We start from the raw sequence: 17,771 nt of genomic DNA, 5'->3' as shown, positions 1-17,771 counted from the left end.
TTTTGACTCACTATAATTTAATTTTTTTTATTTTAACTCGATTGTAATTCAATCTCTAAATTTTAACTATTATAACTTAGTCTTTATAATTTTAATCATTTAAAATATTGGATATAGGTCTCTATATTTTTAAAAAATAAAATTATCGAGATTAAAATTATGTTAAAATTTATTACTAATATTTTAAATTACTAAAACTCTTTTAATCTTTTCAAAGATTATGAAGATTAAAATTTTTAAATAATTTTTTAAAATTTTATATTTTAAAATATAGCAACTAATATTTTAAATGGTTAAAGATTTAAAGTTATAAAAATTGAATTGTAAGAGTTAAAATTTAGGAATTAAATTATAATTGAGTTATAGATCAAAGTTTAAAAATTAAGTAACAATTGGGTTAAAATTACAGAAATTAAATAATTAATTTTTCCTTCAAGAATCTAAGTTTGATATATATATATATATATATATAGAGAATATGACAGAAAATTTCATTTAACTTATATAAATAACATATTAGTTTCACAAAATGACATAATTTTTTCGAAGTTTTAAGAGATTTTTTTGTCATTAGGGAATTATAGAAAATGATACTTTTGCCCCTTTATTCCAATTTAAAAAATTTATAACTTTTCATTCACAACTTTTGTTCATATATTAATAATTTTTATTTCTAAATTTGCAATAGTTTAATAGCTATTCGTAAGTCTTGATCTGTAAGTCCTGATATACATTAAATGTAAAAAATTTGTAACTTTCCATTTACAATTTTTATTCATATATTAACAACCTTTTCTAAATTCCCAACAAGTGAATAGCCATTTGCAAGTCCTGATCTACAGGTCTTGATATGTATCAAGTGTTGAAAATTCGTGACTTTTCATTCACAAATTTTGTTTATATATTAATAATTTTTTTTAAATTCGTAATAATTCAATAGTCATTTGCAATTTCGTATCTGCAGGTCTTGATATATATCAAGTATTGAAAATTTTCAACCTTCCATTCATAACTTTGTTCCTATATTAACAATTTTTTTTAATTTGTAACAATTCAATATTCATTCACAACTCCGCATATACGAGTCCTGATATGCATCGGGTGTTAAAAATTCATAACTTTTTATTCACAACTTTTATTAATATGTTAACAACTTTTTTCCCCAAATTCGCAACAATGCAATAAGAAATTGTAATTTATCAGTACCCCTGTAAATTGACTAAATTAGCAAAAATAAATTACCACTCTAATCTAAAAAATAACAACTTTCTTTAATTTAAATAACAAGAAAACATTAGAAAGTGACAATTATCTAAGATCTTGTTATCAGTTATATAATCTACAATTAGAAAGTGACAATTATCTAAGGTCTTGTTATCAGTTACATAATCTACAACTTGCTTAAAAATACCCTACAACCCTTTTGACAAAAAATATATGCAGGGTTGAATCTTCTAATGTTATCCCTTCTCTTATCATTTTTATCCTCACAGTCCCTTATTATATTATATTTTACTTTCAATATTTTTTTACAAAATGTCCCCCTATGTGAAAATAATAAAATAATTTTTTTTTTCAAAACTAAAAACAAAAGAAGCTATTTCCCATGCTAATGAAACAATGAAATAGCCATTTATTATTATATCTATTTCCCAAGTATCATAATCACATATATGTTATGTTTTATCCAACAATAACTATTCTTTTTATATTCATAACTTTGTATTGGTCATTCACTACTTTGATTTATGCATTTATAACATAACTAAAAATTATATATCATTTATCATTTATCCAAAAAAATGAAGACTTCAATCATGAAGAGAAAATGAAGATCAATTATTTACGTATATTAACTCACATCAACTTCAACTATCACATATGAGAGGAGAAATTTTTAAGAAAGAGAGAAAATTTACCCACATATAGCACAGCTAATAGAGGAAGAATGATTGCTTACATCTACCCACGTACAATAGCTTAACAAAACAAATCACCCATGTATAAAAACTCAAAAAGAAATAAGACAGGTGATAAGGAGAAGGAGGAGGAGACGAACACGAACTAGAAGAAGAGCACAAAGAAGAGGAGAACAAGAAGATGAAGTAGAGGCAAGAACGTGTGAAAATGACTCTGTATTGAGGTTTAAGATTTTTGTTTTATTTGAGGGTAATTTGGTCATTTTCTTTAATTCCCTAATGATAGAAACATCCTATAAGACTCCAGGAGAATTATGCTATTTTATGAGATCAATCTGTCATTTATATAATTTAAATGAATTTTTCTATCATTTTCCTTATATATATTTATATACTGTTGATTAATATTAGTTATTTGATTAAAAACAAATATAGTAAAATTAAATTTTATAATTTTATCATTATCGTAATGAAAAAATTACATTTCACAGATTTTTAAATGGGCTTTGGTTTTTTTCAAAAAATAACCAAACAACTTTTACCTTTGAAAATCTCCAAAAATACTTTTTAAATTAGGAAAACTTATTTGTTTAATTATCACAAGTATTTTTTTTATTGAAAACAATGATGTTTAAGATACTATTAAAAATTAAATGCAGATACCTCTCTAAATAAAAATTTAAATATTAATTTTTTATATTATGAGAAATCAACCTCTTCCGTGTCCCATTGATTTTAAAAATAGCATTTTATTAACTGATTTTGTCATGAGCAAACCTTAAAAAGCCTTTAAACTAATTGCACTCAGGCCTATATCCTTTGGACCTTTTGAAAAAAAAAAAAAAAAAGGAAGAAGAAGCATGGCCGGTGTGCCTAGACAAAGGCAAAAGGTCGATCATAATAATAACTTGTCCTTGATTTTTTTTTTTTCTTGTAAGCACAAGAATTAAACCCCACCAATAGCAGATATTACGTAACAAAAGTCACTATTACTTACATCAATTTTCGTTGACTTGTTCATGAAAACTTCTAATCACTATTATTATATTATAATGAATTTTAGTTGGCGCAACAATTATTAGAATAACGATCACAAAATTTTTCATTATAAAGAAAATAAAACAATGGACTAAATCAATAAGGACTATGCTAAAGGATCTTGGGTGATTTTTGCCTGGCAATGCTTATTTAAATTCCAAAATATTGGCTCTTACAATTGTAATAGTAGTCATAGCCATTACTAATGTATTACTTTGATCCTTTGGGCTATTAAGTTGACTTAATTAATTAATAACTATCACTTGGTCAATTGTTAAATTAATTTAATAATTTGATCCACTAAGTTATGATTTTTTAAGCACCATAATTATTTAAGACATGTGTGGCCTCTAATAGTAGTCATCGTCATGCTATGTGTTGTAAAGGATTTTTCACCTCTCATTATATATTACCTATTTCTTAGGGTGAGATTATACGATGCGCGTGGCACATGATATCCACATTATATACATAACTAGAATTATTATTTTTATACCTAGATTGATTAAAATAGTCAACCGGTTAGATCATTGCCTAGAGAATAAAACGGCCTGATTCAATTATTTGGCATGTTTTGTTAATTGACTTGGGTTAGTCTGGTTTAACTTAGATGGTTCTTGAAGATTGAAAGAAAAGCCCGAGACCCAAAATAATTGGATTGTTTTGGTTTATATTTTTTCTTTTTTACTCTTATTTTAGTAATAATTTTTATTCAATTTAAAAATATTAATGTCAAATCACTTATGAGTTATTATAATAAAATCTTGAGTACATAAGTTATTTATTCATTATATCAATGAAAGTGTAGAGAAAATTTAAAACTCATTTATTTTAAAGAACAAATAAGATGAATAAAATATGTGACAAAAATAAGAAAATTAAAATATAATATGTTATAAATGAACAACTTTTAACCGGGAATGATATTGTTAATTTTTTATGTGTTATTTATACATGTATATAAATATTATTTTTTATTTAATCATTATGTCACATGTTCGATCACTAATTTAATATGCTGAACTATAAAATATGTGACCCACTGACATTTTTAATTCATCATCTAGTTCAGCCTTTAAAATAGTGAGTAAAAGTTTAATTGATATAAAATAGTGTAAATAAACCCAAGAGTTAAAAAAAAATAAAATACATGCAGTCTCCTTCAAGCTAAACTATATCTCAATCTTGAAAGTTGAGTAACACATAAGGAAAGTCCGTGATAAAAGCATAGTACTAAAATCCCTTATATACCAATATCATAAGATAGCATTTGCACTTAAATTTTATATTTAAATTCTCACATTTCAAATCTTAAATTTAAAATTTGGCATATGTAATTTTCAACTGATGAGAGATAAGACAAAATATGAGAGTTATAAATGTGTTAATAATAAAAACACAAAGAGAATAAAGAATTTAAAATGATTGAAATTTCAAATGATTAGGATATAAAATTTTTTTGAGATTATAAATAAAATGTAATAAAAAATAATTTTTCATAAATTTTTGTACATCCAAATGAGGAATTTGATCGAAATTCAAATTTCTATAAAAACAAACACACCATCAAGAAATCCACTGCTCCTCTCCAATCTACCTACTTTTAAAACTAGAGAAAATTACGTAGCCAACTTGCCTTGTATCTTTTTAGTTAGCAAGTGATTTTATTTACATAATCAAAGTGCTTGGAATAAATCTCTTTTCTATGATATATATCTCAAATCATGATTCTTGACAAAGGCATTCTCCTTTGTTGAGGTCAATGATTAGCTTGTATGTAAAACTCTTAATTTGTTTCTCAATCTTATCATCAATTTTTCTATAATAAGTCATCCTTGCCTTTAAAGCCTTCTTTTCGTGGGGATTTTGGAATTTGTAACTTTCCATGAGGATCATATTATTTGCATGGTGATTTTTTTTTTATTCAAAGTCAAACTTTATTAAATAAAATGTTAGTGCGACATAAAGATCCAATTAAGAAATTGGACCAACACATTCGAAACATAAAAACAACATAGAAGACAAGGAATAAAAAAAACGAAAAGCATAACAAAAGGGCCCATTAAAACATGTCTAGAGTCTCACATCCAGTTTGATTTGCAGAGAGACCCAAACCACAGCAACTGAGGGACGTCAAGCATAATGCAAGCATGCAGAAACAATTATAATCAGTCTCAAGATAACATTATACCAAACAAGGTATTGAAGAGGGAACTTAATGTTCTCAATTTTGTAGTCACTTCACTAGAAAGCCTCAGGTTTCTACAACTAAGAGACAGAAGTAGAAGTCTGGATCAAGAAAGAGCCATTATTTATGGCGTTCATCCTCAGATATATATGATCATGGGTCTGGTGAAAGAGGTTTCTGAATCTGCTTGAGTTAAGTCAACAGAGCTCCAAGTAAAACCAAAGTATACTGAACAAATGAACCCTAGTTAGCGACAAGTTCAACAGTGATGCTAGCACCTAACTCAAGAATTAAAGAAGGCTCAGGTGCATCATGATGCTTAAGCCCCTTGTAGAAGGACCAAAATTTAAGTTCTTAATAAATCTCTTCCTCTTAGACGTGGCAACAGAAAGAAACTCCATTTGTAAAAGATCATGCCTGCTGCCACACAAGGATCAAGCACAATAGGAAAAGGGCAGAAAAAGAAAGAAGGGCCTCTGGAACTTGTGCTTGGGATTTGTGGCCACACTAGGACCGGGCTTAGGGGTACAATATAATTAAAAATGAATAAATTAAAAATAAAATTTAATTATTAAAAATTCAATTTCATATTTTATGTTTGTGAATCCATGTTCTAAAAATAATTGAATGTGAAATAAAATAAATAACTTAAAAATTTGAATTTGATATATGAAAATTAGAGATAAACAATGGCATATTTATTATAAAATTGGGTTTACAATTCATGTTTTAAGTTTATCCGGTGTGAGTTGAGTTATTACATGTGTGTGTGAGCCTATTTAAATCAAATATATTTAGATACAGATCAAGACTTACGTGGCTTCAAATGATAAGTGAGGTATGCAAAATATTAAGAATATGAGATGTAGAAGCTTAAAAGGTTAAATGGCCAAAATATCTTGAACTTTTTTTTTTTCAAATGCGCCTGGCATTTTAAACTTTTTTGGAGTATTTTTATTTTGAAAGTTTAAAAAATAGAGCATTTTTGCCCCACTGTTAAAAATTCCTAACATTGACCATTAACTAAAGTTTTATTGAGATATTTTATGATTTTTTCCTCCTTCATTTTTGCATTTTTTGGTCTTTATTTTCATTCGCTAGAAGAATGAAAGTTAAATAATTCACTGGAGAACGAAATCGGAGACTAAACTCAGAAGGAAGAAGGAAAAAAAAATCCTTAGTCAAACTTGAGTTTAATGGTCAGCATTAAGGATTGTTAATGATGGGGCAGGAATGCTCTATTTTTTAAATTTTTTGGCTAAAAATACTCTAAAAAAAAATTTAAAATATCAAGTGTCAAGCGTCCCTAAAGAAAAAGTTTCAGGACATTTTTGCTCTTTAACCCAAGCTTAAATATAATCTTACACATAATTTACTTGTAAAATGAAGTATTTACATTGTTTAGTATAAAATGAATAGAGTGAAGTGTTTATAGTTTTTTTATCAAACATAAATGACAAAATAAGGGAGAAAATTCCATATTTCTTTTGCTACCTGAATGGTACGAATTTTAGCGTTTATTTCTTCTTGGTTTCACTCTCTCTCACACACAAGGATTCGAGATTTAGAATTAATGGTGCAAGGTATTAACACCTCCTATACTTATATTTAGTTACCCCTAAATTCAGGGGGCATTTGCCTACTCTGAGTTAAACGTGGCCTTATTGCTGCTTGGGATAATGATGAGGACATACCCAAAGTGGGTCTAACTAAGACACCTTTGATCGTACTCAAATTATAACTATGCCCACAAAGAAAATACCAACAAACTTAGAAAGACTAGAAAGAGAAGCAAAAAACCATGCAAAAAGAGGAGGAAGAGAAACCGACATAGGACAATAGGAGATAGAATGATCAAACTAACAGCAAAAGCAACTGAACCGACTAACACTTTCAAGTAAAATAAGAACAAGAAAAGAAACCTGAGAGAAAGAACAAAAAGATACAGTGAGGGAGGTTAAGAAAATTAGAAATGTGAACTTTGATACATAAACCTTTGTTAGAAAAAAGACAAGATTGATCAAAACAGATAAAAGAATCAAACTTGTTACTAAGAAAATAAGACATGGATTCAGTATAGTAGTCTAATGAGAGCCTAAAAGTACAAATCCAAACATGCACAAAAGAAAACGAAGAAGAAGAAAAATAGAAGTTTTCATTCCAAAAAAAACATAGATAGAAAAACCCTAAAGAAGTAACAAACCTTGGTTAAGAACAAATTGCAAATTAGATTCAACTTGAAAACAAATAACAAAGTAAGCACCAACATGCTAAACAAGATGAAAAGAATAACATAGATACCAATGAAAGAAAAAAAAGAGAGAGATTAAAGTTTTTTAACATGTAAAACCTAGAACTTTGAAAATAAGAAATGACACCAATAGAAAAGAGCATGAGAAGACACAAGAAAGAAACGTCTTAAAAAAAACCCAGAAAGAAATACAAGAATCTAAGAAAAGCAAAAATGACTAGAAAAGAAGACAAAGGCACAAGCAAAAGCAAAAAAAAAAAAAGAAAAAACTTCAAAGAGAGACAAATCTCTCATCACATTTGATAACTTCTTACACGCATTGAAAGAAAAGAATTAGAATTTATAGCATCTATACATTTTATAAATGGTATTAGAGCTTAAGTAGTGTTATCAAAGCTCTGCTAGTGGTATCAAAATCAATATATTTGATTTATTTAAAGAAATCAACATATAAAATAAGATCAAAATAAAATTATACAAATATTTTTTATAAATAAAACACACAAGAATTTTATTAAATTATTTTCTTGTTATAAGGGCATGCTCTGATATCATTTTGTCTAATAAGAGGTATTCTTTATACCATTTGTAAGTAATAACAATGAACTAAAATATCACATTCTTATATTTTACAATTAAAAAAAAGGCAAGATCATGAGTTTACAAAAATGATCTTAAAACATCATTTGTACTGTAACATTATATTTGTAAGGCAATGAATATATAGGTCATGGATTATATATAGTAAATTTTTTACCATGATCAAGTCTTATGATTGCTTAAGGATGCTTTACTTCTAAAAGTCGTACTCCATTCGTTTAAAAATATAAGGCATTTTTTGAGGAATTGGATGTTAAAAAATGTAAGACATTTTTAGTTCTTCAAGGTATAATCATTGTTTTTTTAAAAAAATGCTCCTATTAAAAAATGACTTTATATTTATTGTAGGGTGTTTAATAGAAGTAAATATAAAAACATAAAGTTAGTTAAAAGTAAGTAATTACTTTATTGGAGAGTGAGATTTGGTTAAAAATGTCTTACATTTTTAAAAGGAGGGGGTATTAATTAAGCATGATTTGATGGTATTTAATTATCACAATCTCTCAACATATTTTCAAAGAGCAAAAGAATATTTGTTTCATGGTAGGAATGAGGTTCTTTACAAGTGGTAACTCTCTTCACTTTAAAAAAAAATTATGAGTAGGATATATAAAATTTATAACTTTGCAACTCTTATTTTTGATATTTTACGTCTCCTAGACTGAATAAAAAATATTTAGACTTAAGCTTATTAGATATGTAATATTTTAATGATCGAAATAAAATATAAAGATCATATTTATGTAAAAGGTCATATTAACATTAATGTTCAATTTATGTTATTTCAATTTTAGTCATAGTGCAATTATTATTTTCAATTATTAAAATGTTATTTCTTAAAAAATTGTTAATTTTTAAATTAAATTATCTTATCCCTAACTTAGAGTCCAGTCTTGTCTCCACCACTACTGTTTGTCAAGGTAAAATTTTGAACTCTTTTTTTCCTCCTTACCAACTTAGGAAACTTTCTTTCAATGCTCAAAGTTACTAAATTTGTACACATTTTATCTTTATTTTTCTATTAATACAAGAAGTAAGTTTTGTTGACAGCAAAAAATATCCCTTAAAAGTGCTGCGAGAAATAGGAAGACATCTACCAACTAAATCACTACATGCACAAGAGTTTTATTTAAGTAACGAGAGTCTCTATCATTCATGCTAACTTTTTGAGAGATTTTGGTTATTTTAAAAATGTAAAAGATATCAATTTTCACCATTAGATAAATATAAGCATATTTTCAACAATTTTATTAAATGTTATTACTATAAACCATGTTGATTCTAGTATAAGGATTATAACAACTTAAATATGAGATATTGAGTTTGAATCCGTGTGAATACAGAAATATTTTTAAAATAATTAACTTCAATTAGGTTACATAATGCTCAAATTGACTTAGTTAGATAATCATATCAAAAAGAAATTGTTGTAAACTCTCCCTTCTTTTTATTAGAAGGATTGAGACTTTTTTAATAAATAAAAATATAGGTGAGTTAAGTAATAAGGCTTGCTCGAATTATGATATATTTTTAAGCTCATTATGTTAATCAAGGAGTAAGTTTTTTATTTATATATGAGCATATATAAGGGCATTGTTGATTAATAATTCTAATATTCAACACCTTGCTAAGATCCAAATTAATTAAGCTATTGCTCATAGAAAAAAAGGAGAGTTAAGCTACCAATAAATATTTTTAATTTCTTTCATAGCAATGTTTAGATTGCCCCTCAAGTCCTTATTAAGCTAGAAAAGAAGAGCGATCCTTATTATAATTCATAGGTATTAATTAAGCATTTTTTAATATCACCTCTATTGAATGTAATTAACTAGGAGAGAAAAGATAATGCAAATATAAAATAAAAAATTTAGTACATCCTCAGACAAAATTAATGATATAATGGAGTGAATTTTTTTTCTTCCTTCCTGAGTAGAATGTTTAGATAAAATTAAAATAAAGTTATATGATCAATTGATTAAGAAAAAATGATGATAAAATATCTATAAATTATATAAATGATAATATGATTCTTTAAAATGTCATAATTATACTGAATTTTTAAAAAACTTTTGTGTTAATAAGTTTTAAAGTGAAAAGTACCCTTATTGAAAATAATAAGGCTCAATCATATGTTTTGCTTAAGGAATAATAACTTTTATTTTGTGAATCATAATAATTAAATAAAAAATTATAACTTGTCAAATGTAATTTCTGTATCAAAATAACAAGTCTTAATCACAACTTTGCTTAAAGAATAATACCTTTTATTCTGTAAATTATAAGATTTGAACAAGAAATTGTAACTTATTAAGTATAATTTTTGTTATTAAAAAGTAAGTTATTAAAATAAGAAGCCCTAATCATAACTTTTGTTTAAAGAATAACAATTATTATTCAAAGAATACTAAGAATTAAGCAAAAAATCACAACTTGTCAATAAGGATAAAATGACATTTTCAATTTAAAATTTATTAAGATAGAAGTTCCTATGAATTTTAATGGAATTACAGCATTTTAAGAGACTAAATTGTCATTTATATAATTTAAGAGATTTTATTATCATTTTTCCATTGATCAAAATATATTTATGGGTTAATGTACAAAAATATCCATCAAGCAGTCGACCAAGAACATCCAATAATTTAAAATGAGAAAAAAAGGTAAAAATACTCATAACATTATCAAAGTTGGTGTAAAAGTGATCAAACCATTAACTTATCCTAACATCGTTAGTTTTCAGTGTTAAATGCTGACTATGTTGTTGATTATGTTTGTCACATATTAATTTTTACTAACATAGACTAAAAAAGGGGTAAAAATACTCATGAAGTCATCGAAAATGAGCATTTAGTAGTTTAAAGTAAGAAAAGGATAATAGTGCCTATAACGTTACTTTATTAGGTGCGATAATGACTAATCTATCAAAATTCATATCACGTGGTTTCTTTTCATCATCACATATCACACCCCCTCCCTCTTTACTTATTTTTCTTGTCTACAAAATTTGAGATTCAACATAATAAAATAGGTTGCACATAATTAAAGATTAATAATAAAGAGGCTATGGCTCATTGCAAAGACCATAAGCACTTCATGAAGGATGCTGTCTCTGCTCGTAACACTTTCATGACTATACATACTCCTACGCCACATACCTTAAGAACATTAGCACAATTTTAAAGCGATTTTGTTTATGATGAGGTTCGAAATCCTCAAATGGCTTTTGGTATTGCTGTAAAGAAGCGAGCAATTTAATTTGTTGTTTGGTTAAAATAATATTTCCCCACATGGTATCCATAATATAATTGATCAACCTCTGTAAAATTTTACTTGAAAATATTTTTGTCTATGTCAGTGAACAAATGATCAACTGCTGCTCAAGTGTCAGCTACACAGTCAATATTTAAGAGATTTGATGGATTAGTTACTATTACACTTATTAAAGTAACATTATGAATATTCTTGCCCTTTTTCTTACTATAGATTATTGGATGTTCTTGGCTAATAATTTTGTAGGTATTTTTATCCATTTTTAGTTTACGTTAGCAAAAATTTGACTCGTGGCAAATATAGTCAGCATTTAACATTAGAAATAATGGCATTTGGCAAGCTAACGGTTTGATTACTTCTACACTAACTTTGACAACATTGTGAGTATTTTTTGTCTTTTTTTTAAATTTTAAGTTACTCAATATTCTTAACCAATTTTTTAGTAGATATTTTGTACTTTAATCTCACATTTATTTCTTGTAATTATTTTTTTATTAATGTTTTTTCACTGTCTCGTGGGGCCCAATCCGTTTCTATATCTTTTCTCGAATTCCTTGCTTCTATGAATCAGCTGGCCAGAGTCTTCTTCCTCTTGTATATAGGTAATAACACTCCTTCTCTCTCTCTCTCTCTCTCTCTTCTACCCAATCACGCCAGGTTTGTAATCTCGGCCTCCTTCAATATTTTCTCTTGAATTTTGCAACGTTAATGTGTTTGTGCGTGGAACTATGAAAATCACTTTCGATTGTGTTTGATTTTCTTTGCAGGTGGGAATTTCATAGGAGGATCTGATGTACCCGCTGGTGGATCTCAACTATATTGAAGATCATGATGGCGCTTGAAAGTAGAGGTGGCTCGTGTGTTTTTGGTGCCTCTTATTTAGTTTCAGTACAATCATTGATTTGATTCGTTCTGATTGCGTTTTGTGTTCTTATTAACGCAGATTGTTTGGTGGGGTTCTTAATCACGTGCGAATTTTTTTGATTGTGGACTCACTACTTTCTCTTTGTTTTTTCTGAGAAATTGTTGTTTTTAGCATCTGAACCAGTGATGGTTTGCTTCGCGGTGATTCAATTTGATTTGATCATAGGTTGATGTGGTTCGGAACAATGTGGGAGAGGAGTATGTGGGTATTGGGTTCGAGTGAACTAGTTTTATTTCGAAGGTTCTAAATGTTCTAGTAGGTGGCATCAGAGTCGTGGAATTATGAATCATGGATGATTTTGCTTTTTGCAACCCAGATACTACATGGTATCACTATACGATAGAAAGATAAAAACTGCAACTCGTAACATCTTTAAAGGAAAGTGGGATTTTGGTTCGACATGTTGTGTGGTTGGGATGTCAAGAATCTATAGTTAAGGGCTGGGATTATGAACTTGGAACCTATTTGTCTCTAACAATCTCAATTACAAAGTTAAATTAGTGTCAATTTGCAGATAGTGAACTGTATATGAAGTTTCAATTTATTAATTGCTTGAGAACTGGACTTTTATGATTAAAAGTCGACACATTTATGTAGTATTTTTGACAGTGATGACTTGTAACATGGATAAGTAGCCAAATTAAATTGCTCAACCTTTGTCGAGCTAAGGGATTCTTCAAAGAATATTCTGACTAGCATTTCCATTGTAAGCTATATCTGCCTGCTTCTCCAACATTTCCTTTTCCTCTTCCACTGATATCATATCACTTCAAGTTGTTCTGGTCAATTTCTGAACTTGAGTGAGTACCTTTCTCTTTAGCATTTCTAGGCATCTATAAGCCAAATATGATTGAGACTGAAATTTTCTTATGGTGATTCAGTTTCAGTTCAGAACTTTTGGATGCCTCAATTCTGTGTTTTAATTGCTTTTTCTTTTCTTGGCTTTCATAAGGAAAACTGATGATTTATCAATTAGATGAAATCAGATTATTTTACTTGATCTGTCAGCCTTACGCTCAATGAAAGAGGGAAAGGAAAGGATGCACTGATTAAAACTTTTGAATTGATTGTTTTGCTTGCTGTTTATTTATTCAATTTTGCTGATTATTGCCTTCCTTTGTCATGTTGACCTTTCTTGTTTTGCTCAATCAATGAATATAGCAAGTGTGTCAATTAACACAATGGTTAGAAAGCCTGGTCTGCCTCATTTCAAAGTATGGCATTTGTAGATTTGTCTGTTACCTCGTACCTTTGGAAGTTTGGATATGCTAAGTTTAGTGTTGAAAGGCTAGTCTCTAGCATATTTCATAGGAACACAATACTGGGAAATATGAAAAGCATGATGATTTGAGCTAGTTACTTTTAATTGTTAATTAAATTTGTTTGAACCAGGTGAAAGCAGGCCTTGGATAATGATATAATTGTGTTGTTGGTAGATTAATTAATTAATTTCTTTTAATATGATGATAATAATGCAACGCATTATATTTTAGTTGATGTTATGATAAAAGGTTTTGCCTAACTTGTACGCCAATTGATTTGCTGGACTGTTTTCCATGTCAGAAGATGTCTTTTGATGCCTAAAACATGAAATTTTATTTTCTATTTAAAATTATTTTGAAATTTACATAATTTTTTATTGGGTTCTATTTATTGCTCCTTCAAGAAAACATGGGTTTCTTAGTGTATGATGAATTCTTCTTACAAAAAATTTCTCATGTCTATCTTTTTATGCAGAAACTGTGCCAAAAAACTGTGAGGCATCCCTGAAATGCCTCCAGGGCAAGGGATTCCCTTGCAATTTGCAGTATAATGGGAGTTCCATGGAAGGCTTTACGGGTCTTAAAAATGTCCCTAGCACTCATCCAGTTGGGTATGTTGCTGAAGCTGACCTCCCAATAGGCAATGAGTTTCTCGAGCCTTCCAAGGAATTTCACGCTAAACCTTCTTATAACCATAATTACAGTACCTGGTCAACCTGCCATTTTCATCCTCACAAGGTGCCCCAGTCCCAATGGAATGCTTATGGTAGCCATTTTTACCCTCATCCTGTCGAGAACCAGTTTCGATATGTTCCAATCAATATGTTTGCTCAAGGTTACCCTCATGACTTACAACATCAAGAATTTCAGTATTTTGTGGTCGTAGACTTTGAGGCTACCTGTGACAAGGATAAAAATCCCCACCCTCAAGAAATCATTGAGTTTCCATCTGTTATAGTGAGTAGCGTGACTGGCCAGCTGGAAGCATGTTTTCAGACGTATGTAAGGCCTACCTGCAATCAACTTCTGAGTGATTTCTGCAAGGATCTGACTGGTATCCAGCAAATTCAGGTGTGTTAGGGCAAAGCATGCCTTTACTTACAGGGGAGAAATGTAAATAAGAGCAGGACAAACCATCATTCAAACTTCATTTGTGATTTGTTTGACTCTTCATGTTGTCTCTCCTTAGTGAATTAGCACCTAGCAATAACATTGTTTTGTATACATCAAGTATCGTGCTTTCTTTAATATTGTAAATGGTTCCACTCTTAGTGCCTGTGAAGGAAATTTGTATTATGGTTTTCACCTCTTTTATAAACTGTTAGAATCTGCTTGAAAGTAAAGACATGGATTATATATTTGCATAGAACGAATTCTCATGACTTATGCTGGGTTTCAATAAGCAGTACTTTTGGGGGTTTTCTTTATGGATTGGAAAGCTCTTTCAAGGGAATTTGTCGTGCTTCTTTTCCCCTTTGGTTTCTTTCCTTTTGACAGTTGGCGACCTCTTGTACTTTCTCTCTCTCTCACCCACACACACTTTTTTTTTTTTGGTGTTCTCCCTTTCTCTAAAACATTCTCATTCTATTCCAAAAAAATCATGCAGGAGAAAATGAGTTGTGATTTAGATTCCAGGCCTTCTGACAAAATAATTGCTTGGACAGCTATTTTGTTGTGAGTTATACTGAATTCTCCCAGACCTTGACTATATTTCCTCTTTGGTAGGGTTTATTAGCATACAGAACTGAACTATGATTTTCTTTCACTTATGATTTACAGATTTAACCAGGGTGATACCTTGAAGATTTCTCTAGTTATCCATGTGTAATGTGGCGAATGAATTCAAATATGACAAGCTGCAATTTTTTTTGCCTTTTGGAACCATTTGAATAGCAAGAAAATTGAAGTATTCTATTGAAATTGCGAACTGCCTTTAGGATAAGGACATTGTACAGGAATTCATTTGGGAAATCAGTTTTAATTCATGTTAGTGGATTGTATTGGAAGAAAAATGGAAAATTATGACTAATGCCTCTCATGCGAGTCCTTGGAAGTTTATTTCTTAGGAGTATGCCAATTTTCAACTACTACTTAAGTACTAATCAAAGACTTACAGAGAATTTAGTTATAATCTTTCGACTCCTTCTCATGTGAATGCTTTTGTCTTAAGCTTCAACATATCACAGGCTTTCCTATGCCTTGTGATCTGATACCATTTGAAAGATCACTTCAATCCAAAACATTAAACTATTAATTGAAGGCATATGAATTGTTTTCTAATAATATTTTACATACCCCCATGCATGAAAGTCCTTTGGTTATAAAACTCTGGTACAGACAATATCAACTTATAGCTTAATTTAGTTCGAAGGTCAATGGATGGTTGTCATTGACTTATGCCAAAACTAGTACTCCAATATTGTTTGGGTTTCCATAACTCTAGAAACTTGTTTGATAAAAAACTATCTGAATTGGTGTCCTTATTGGATTTGCTTGATTCTGCTATTCTGCCTTCTAATCTAGGACAGGAGAATGTGGACACTCAATTCTCCTTGCTACTAGCTTAATTGAAGTCGTTCAGTTTCTTGACCATTTTTCAAACAAAAACCCCTAGCACAACAATCTCTGTGGAAAACTGAAACTCCTCTATTGTTGAGTCTTTATTTGGACTGGGCGACTCAATTAGATTAATATTGTGATGTACTGTAGTTTTTGTAGACCCAAAAAGGCTTGAATTCTTGTGTGTTGTGTTGCTTTAATTCAAGATTAGAAGTAGCTGCACAGTTTTGTTTTACATTGTGAAGCAGCGAGCTAGATGTTTTGTAAGTTTTTTTGGGCGTTTGATGGACATTGGGTGTGTCCTCACAAATTGCATGCTTCTTCTATAAGAATTTTTGTTTGGTGTTCCACTGAACATCGGGTTCCAGTCAGTATGATATAAAGTGTTCTTTATAAAAATTTAATAAATCAGTTTGTCCTTGGTAATCTAGGCCAGGTGTTACATTATATGAAAGCTCAAATGCTTAGCTCTTCTAAGTAAGGATGGATTGTGTCACACAACGTGGGTTGAATGCTGTAGTGAAACTAGAAAGATCCTGCTTCTAGAAGCTTGTTTGATGCTTGATTGTATGTTGGTGAAGTTAATGTAATCCCGGAAGCATCATATGACCAAAAGTTGTCTTTGACCCCTAGTTCCGTAGAAATACCACAATGCTCTTTCTACTTTTGTGTCTTGCTATTCTATTTGTAGCTCCTCAACTATTTCATTAAGCTTTTTTTCCCGTCCATGCAGTGTAGATTGTTAATTGCATTCTGACTGTGTGGTTCAGGTGGACAGAGGGGTTACATTGGGCGAGGCTCTCCTTAGGCTGATAAATGGCTTGAGAAAAAAGGAATAAAGAACACCAACTTTGCTGTTGTTACATGGTCTAACTGGGACTGTCGAGTGATGCTGGAATCCGAGTGCCGTTTTAAGAAGATACGGAAGCCTCCTTATTTCAACCGGTAAATGCTGCAGCAGTGGGTTGATTGATGCCTTCAATGTCTATCTGAATTTCATTTTTGGCTGACTTGAGCTTTTTCTGTTGCTTATCTTTCATTAGCTGGATCAACTTAAAGATTCCTTTCCGTGAAGTATATGGTGCTGCAAGGTGCAATCTAAAGGAGGCTGTTGAGATGGCAGGCTTGGCTTGGCAAGGCCGGGCTCACTGTGGCTTGGATGATGCCAAAAACACTGCTCGCCTGCTGGCACTCCTCATGCACAGGGGTTTTAGATTTTCGATCACAAATTCCATTATGTGGCAGGCTGCTGATCGATCACTGATGCGGGGGCATTTGCCGGAGCACTCAGTGTTTCCCTCATCATCCCTACAAAGTAAAGGATATGAATACCCCTATGTTTCAGTATCACCTTGCTGTTTCTGTGGGGTGAAAAGCAGTAGGGGAATGGTGAGGAAGCCAGGTCCCAAGCAAGGAAGCCTTTCTTTGGCTGTGGAAATTGGACTGCAGCTAGAGGCGCCCGCTGCCTTACTTTGAATGGGCTTCTCCTTAACTGAAACCGCCAATCATGATCGATTCCAAGGTGTTCTTAACTATTTTATGTAAAAAAAGGAAAAAAATCAAAAGAAAAGAAAAGAAAAGGAAAGAAAGTGGATGATGAAAAAGTGGTGAGTGGGTTGGATTGTCTCCTACTGGAAGTCTGTATGCCTGGCTGTGTTGTGGTTGATGTGAGTGAGTTCTGCATCATGAATACAGACAAGAATGTTTTAGCTCAATTGCTCTATGTTATGTCTGGCAAACATCCAAGTAGTCTTCCTTA

At 30.2% G+C, this 17,771-nt stretch overlaps 1 pseudogene; it reads left to right on the top strand.

Moving 5' to 3' along the window:
- The first annotated feature begins 11,837 nt into the window (after positions 1-11,837).
- On the top strand, positions 11,838-17,504 carry LOC129299981 (uncharacterized; annotated as a pseudogene).
- Positions 17,505-17,771: the final 267 nt, after the last annotated feature.

Source organism: Prosopis cineraria, unplaced genomic scaffold (assembly GCF_029017545.1).
Source record: "Prosopis cineraria cultivar Desert tree isolate PC_DT_omini unplaced genomic scaffold, ASM2901754v1 PC1375, whole genome shotgun sequence".
Lineage (NCBI taxonomy): Eukaryota > Viridiplantae > Streptophyta > Magnoliopsida > Fabales > Fabaceae > Prosopis > Prosopis cineraria.
The sequence above is the reverse complement of the archived record's forward strand: the minus strand, read 5'-3'. Positions and strand labels throughout refer to the sequence as shown.